General features: G+C 37.7%; 1 protein-coding gene across 1 annotated transcript in view; it reads left to right on the top strand.

The window, feature by feature from the left end:
* The first annotated feature begins 275 nt into the window (after positions 1-275).
* The window catches only part of LOC118824256 (cAMP-specific 3',5'-cyclic phosphodiesterase 4D-like), a 268,709-nt gene continuing 262,984 nt past the window's right edge, over positions 276-6,000 (top strand). Inside the window, exon 1 of the mRNA XM_036594261.1 lies at positions 276-594. The gene's annotated coding sequence lies outside the window, so the exon portion shown is untranslated. The remainder of the gene's footprint in view (positions 595-6,000) is intronic.

The raw sequence follows: 6,000 nt of genomic DNA, 5'->3' as shown, positions 1-6,000 counted from the left end.
CATGCAAGTTGAGGCTCAGTAAAAAGAGATAGGTTGCCATACAGAGCTTAGTACTTTGGATAATGTCGTAAAGCTGATGGTGTAAAGTTACCCGAAAAGTAGTGCTTCCCTCTTTTATCTCTAACTGGCTCGTGCTTCACTTATAGTCTGAAAACAAACGCTAAGGCCGATCTTGAAGCCTGACAAGCCAAGTTAAAACCCGGTAAGGTGTGGTGCTGCTGTAATTACACAAACAATGGAGTGAATAAGCAGCGTGGGGGATTAGAGCTGATTAAAGCCTGAATGAGCTGTGTGGTGTACAGTGTTTGTGGTACACTGCACAGGCTCTGCTCCTGTAGTTAGTCAAAGCCAGCTCTGCTGGTTTGAAGCGGGGGTGGTGACACATTATTGGCTGGGCTGCTTGGAAGCTCAGCCTCATCTTTTTAAGTGAGTGTATAAGAGCGTACAGCTTTGAGTTACCAGGATTTTTGTGGGCATGTCCTCACCGTTGGAATAATAGGGCAGATTGTTTAGCCGCCTTTTGTTCACGAAAGGTTATGTATTTCTTCATTGTTCGTGGGAAGTTTGCAGTCGTAAGTCAGCTAAGGAAGACAGGTGAGTTTCTTTGGTCTCCATGTTTCAGTGAGTGTTTAGGTGACATGCTGTTGCTTTGTAGCATGTAAGGAGGTTTAGATGATAGTTGTTTAAGGATCATGTTTCTTTGTGGTCTCAGTGCACAGTAAGTTGTTTAGTATTCTTTTTGTGATGACACTTGTGGGAGTCTCTCAGACCAGAATACAGGTTAGATTACTTAGATATTTTCTTGTGAGCGTTTTTCCTTCAATGAAAACTTTCATTGACAAAATGCATATTTGGCTTTAAACTGCAGTCAAAGCTTAACTTTTAAGTTAAGGCTTTGTACTTATACTGTGCCTTGCAAGTATATCTGACCTTCTCGGCGAAAGACTCTTAGATTTGTGAGCATTATTTGGCTCCTTACATGTAGAGGAGGATGCAGTGGTAAGATGCAACATTACCGACAGCGCCATCCACAGATTTTTGTAGGGCTGTAGAAGATATTTCTAAAAAAAGGTACTGTAAAGTACATGAAAATGGCAAAATCGTATGCCATTTTGTGTCCTGATGAAAGCATCACCATGTGCTGATAAAAGATTTTGTGCTTCTCTAAATATTATTTCTCTAAAGATTATTTTTGCCCGGAAATTATTGTGTTGTGGGATGCACACTGATTACTTCTAACTGTGAAAGTGCAACTCTTTCTTTGAATTTGCATTAGCCATACATCGCTACTTTATGTTTTTACTGAAGAAAGTATTTTCAGGATTTGTCATTGAAATAGTTGTCTGTGAGAACAGAATTTTGGCTTGGAGGGGCCCTTTAACGGTACATTTAAAGCTGGACAATGTAGGACTAAACTATGGTGATAGTGCAGCGCTGCCTGAAAAAGTAATTTAAATGTCAGAGGTGTCAGGTCGGGCTTTGTAGGAGTTTTTCGGACCACGTTGTATGTCCTTACATTTTAATGTCACAAACACGTCCGGCTCGATGTTTAGGTCTCAGATGCAAAATCACTATTATACTGAAGATAAGATGACAAAATGTTCTTCCACACGTTGTGTGCAGATCTCCAAATCCTCAAGTCTTATATAGTGTAACTATTTTTAAATATCTAAAATAGTTTCCGATAAAATAAAAACCCATTTATTTTGATTGTATATCAGAAGTCATATTGTGATTCTCATGCCCATATTAGGAATTTGGATCTAAGCTTATTTCTGCAAGGGGCAACCTTCCCAAATTGCCTACACAAGACAGCAAGGTTTATCACATGTGAAAATTAAATCTATTTAGACTTGGAGTTTTTAATATGGGCATAACTGTGACTTCAGAATGGAATAAGAAACTTCAGAGGTCTATTGTGTTGCCACTTTAGGCAAAGCAAACAGTGTTAGGGAGCACAAGTTAGCATAATTAACTCTTTCAAAATGTCATTTGAGTACAGGTGGTTGCTTTAAGATTTAAAGTGCTTTAAGCACAGCTTCCACTAAAATTTCGTCATAATATAGCAGTGAAATGGTGAATTGTCTGTATTACACTGTTACTGTAATTCAGTATTTTTAGTCAATACACAATATGAAATATCTTCTCTTCACTGTACTCTGGTGCTGTTTGTTTATTTAATGTGAGCTTGCATCTGAAAGACAGTATAGTCTGCATAAATGTGTTTGTACAGTCCAGTGAAAGCATGTCCCATAGAAGCCGTCTGAAGCTGGGCTTCAAATCAAGCTAATGGCAGATTCAAATATACAGTGTTTTAGAGGAGCAAAGATCAACATTTACTGGAAACCGGGCTTTTACAATGTCATTTTGGGTCCCACCCGGATGTTTGCCATTACTGGGTGTCAGTAAGGATATTGTTAGTGCTTCTTTCAAATGAAAAAGTTCTCAGTGTTTATTGGCCTGAAGACTTTGACAAATCTAAATTTTGCCCCACCTAGAAGCTCGGCTTCTGTGTGTGATGATTGGTGGAGCTCTCAAAGAAGCTGGAACAGTATGGACACTGTAACGTGCATGACTGACATGGACTTGAACTTGAACTAGTCAGGCTCAGTGCTGTTACTGTATAAGAGTAATTTGAAAACATTTCTGGTTCGATATAACACACAGGTTTTATTCCAGGTCGTTTTCCATCGGCATTTGGAAAATACTATGAATAAAGTGTAAATGTAGAGTTCTGGTGGTTTTCTTCCATTTCCTAAGTCTACTTTTAACAGTAAAGCTTTGCACAACTACTTTTTGAAGCAGCAGAGCTGACACTGCTAACGTTGTCAACTTTATTTTAGAAGATAACTAGCTTTTCAATAAAATAAAATACATTTGTCTGAAGATAAATTTCTAAATTGATGTTAATATGCTAGTGCAGTGTGCCTCTACAGGTTTTAAATTATTAGAAATTGAGAATCTGCCAAAAAAACAAGAGGAAAACTGGTGTTAGATTTATCTAGACTGATGAACGAACAGAGCTATAGACTGATAAAGCTCTATAACATCAGGAATTAATTTATAAAATATTAATATCCCAAATGCCTTGTAATAGATACTTACTTTAAATTGTATCATAATTTCTTATTGTTTCTTATTTCTTATTCACAAAAATACTTGTATTGAGTGAAACATAAAAAAATACCTTTTGGTTCAGATGGAAGGCAACATTTTTGTGATATTTACATCTACATATACAAATCTGCTGGTTATTATTGCATGTAAAGTATCATTGACTTGATGTCAGTGATTCCAGAGTTTTAAATGGTAGTTTATGAGCACTCAGTTTTTTGCCTTTAGAATATCACCATCTGTGCTTCCTTTGTGTCAGAAAGCATCAGCCAGCACTGCGTTTAAAATACAAAAACAGAGGCCTTGAACTGACTAGTGAAAAAGCACCTGTACATCGTTTGATCAAATTGTATATCTTGTAAGATGAAGACAACAATTCTTACCTTCCTCTACTGTCTTTTTAATGAGAGCTAAGGATGGGTGAATACCTAATGCTCACTTTAATGAGAAGATTAAACTTACATATCTGTAAAAAAAGTCAAAATGAGGCATTGGGATGGAACTATTCCAATTTTTATGAGTGCAGGAAGTTGTTCCTGTATACCAATAGTAGAATGTTACATTGGCGTAGCAATCTCTTAAAATGGACCTAAATGCACCTTAATCAAACTCTGAAGGTTATGCTTCAGATGTTTGTCAGAATCTGGCCTGGACTGGCTCAAGTGTCTATTTCTCTTTGTTTATTGGAAGGCTTACAAAGCCTCTTCTGCATACTGGACAGACAGGGAGTAATTTCCAGGAGTAAGAGTTTACATTTTGAAGATGCAAGACCAGCTTGAATGGCTCGGATGGAAGGCAAAAAGAAAAAAAAGCGTAAAAAGAAAAATATGAAAAGAAAGATGTGTCAGTTCAGTCCAGAACCCTCAAAATTCAGTTCACAATAGGAAGGTCTCAAATGTGCTTTGCCATGGTCCAAAGAGTGTCAGTGGATTTACAGATTCAGATTTATGCCAGTTCATCCCCAGCCTTAAAACATACCAGAGTTGCGGTTGTTTTTTAAAGATGACATCATGTGTCTAAAAGATGAAGTCATGTTGGATTTTTGGTTTAATATTCATCATCATCACTTTGTTTAAGAAGGGTGTTTACCCTGTACCAGTAAGGCACTGCTCACATCTGGCATTAGAATATTTCCTTGATGATCCCAGTATAGTGTGAATTGGGTCCAGTGTGCCTTGGAGACACATAGTTCATAGTCAGTAAAGGGTGGAATGGTCAAAAATATGGTATAATTAAAATGTATGAATATGGAACACTAATTGTGTGGCAGCAGTACACTGCATCAAATCATGCAGATATGGCCCATCATTAGGTAATGTTTACATAAAGCATCCCAAGTATCTCCAAAATAGTAACTTTACAGGAGGAGGATACATATATATATATATATATATATTTTCACAGAAAATTAGCTTTTACACAGTTTTCCATTCCACCTTAAATGGATCAGCAGTTACATGCTGGACCTACTGCACCTGTGCGGTAACTGCTGCAACGTTTAAGGTGGAATGGGAAATGGGAATAAGAAGCCAACTTCAGCTTTGTTGAATTTCTCAAGTTATTTGTCCCATATGTGCATCTCATACACTTGTCTTGCTGACCGCCAGACAAAATATTAGAGAAATTCATGCTTCAATACCAGCTCGTGCTCATTTTTGTCATTCTGGTATATGGTTCTGACAAAACTCATACCTGAGGAAGAATTTCAACCGATACACCTGACTACTACTGCGTAGTGAGTGCCGAATCAACTGCATCATCACAGCTGAGACAACAGCAGCTGCTTTGCATAGCTTCTTTCTTTATCTCTTCTGCCTTTTGTCTATAAGTCCATGCAATATAAACATTTATAACAATCTTGTAGATGTGCAGCAAGGATATGTGGGATATTTATTATAAATGTACCCAATAATCTTTTCCCCAGTCACAAAGTCACAAGTGATTAACGGAGATGCGTTTGTGTAAATGCTGGGTTAATGCTGGGTGCAAATGGCTTTATGCCTCACTGTCCACTTATGATCAGATAACTTGAGACAGATGTTAACACCAGGTTTGAATAGAGCCTGATGGATGAGCAACTGGAATGCATAATAAGCCTTTGTGATTCGAAAGCTTTCCTTCTATCTTTGCATTGTGCTATCTCACTGTCACCTCTTTTGGAGTGTGCCATTTCATCTTTATGGTTTTCAGATTAGAGTGAGTTGAACTTCTTCATGAACGGTTAACGTCCTCTGCTGCTAGTCTACATCCTGAAATATTGAGTTAGATTGCAAGTGGATTTAAACAAATAAAATACAGGACAGTATTTAAGTCCTGAGGACCTCAAAAGGCCAGACAGGCCTTATGCCTCTAGAAGGAAAGGCTGTGGAAGCACAGATCTCTCAGCTTTTCATTGGAGATTGCGTAAAGGCTTACTAAATGCAAGAAGCAGAGAAGGTCAATGCATATGAATTATGTATCTGTGGTTTTTGCTTTCATTATGCTGGTTGTTTATATTTGCCAAACTCTTCTATTATGAACGTCATGCCAAATCTTAGAGCAGCGGTCTCAAACTCAAATTTCCTGGGGGCCTCTACCTTCTCCAAGAGGGGCCAGCTGAAAAAAGGTACAGGAAAAGAAAAGTTACTCTGTTAATTTTTCCTTATAACGCTCTGCATCTACCTGCATTTAAAAAAAATATTTCATAAAACAATATTTAGGACATCAGGCAGCGTATGTAAAACCATCTTATGTAATATCTTTCTGTGAGGTAGCTTTTAGAGGCATTAAACTCTTCAGATTTGTGGTTCCTATCACCACCACTGTGAACAATTCTGACTTGGTGAGTTTCTCTACTACACATATTCTGTGATGTGCTACTGTGCTACTGTACTTGTACTGATGAAA

The sequence above is a fragment of the Colossoma macropomum genome, unplaced genomic scaffold (assembly GCF_904425465.1).
Source record: "Colossoma macropomum unplaced genomic scaffold, Colossoma_macropomum, whole genome shotgun sequence".
Classification (NCBI taxonomy): Eukaryota; Metazoa; Chordata; class Actinopteri; order Characiformes; family Serrasalmidae; genus Colossoma; species Colossoma macropomum.
This window is presented reverse-complemented; position numbering and strand designations above follow the sequence as displayed.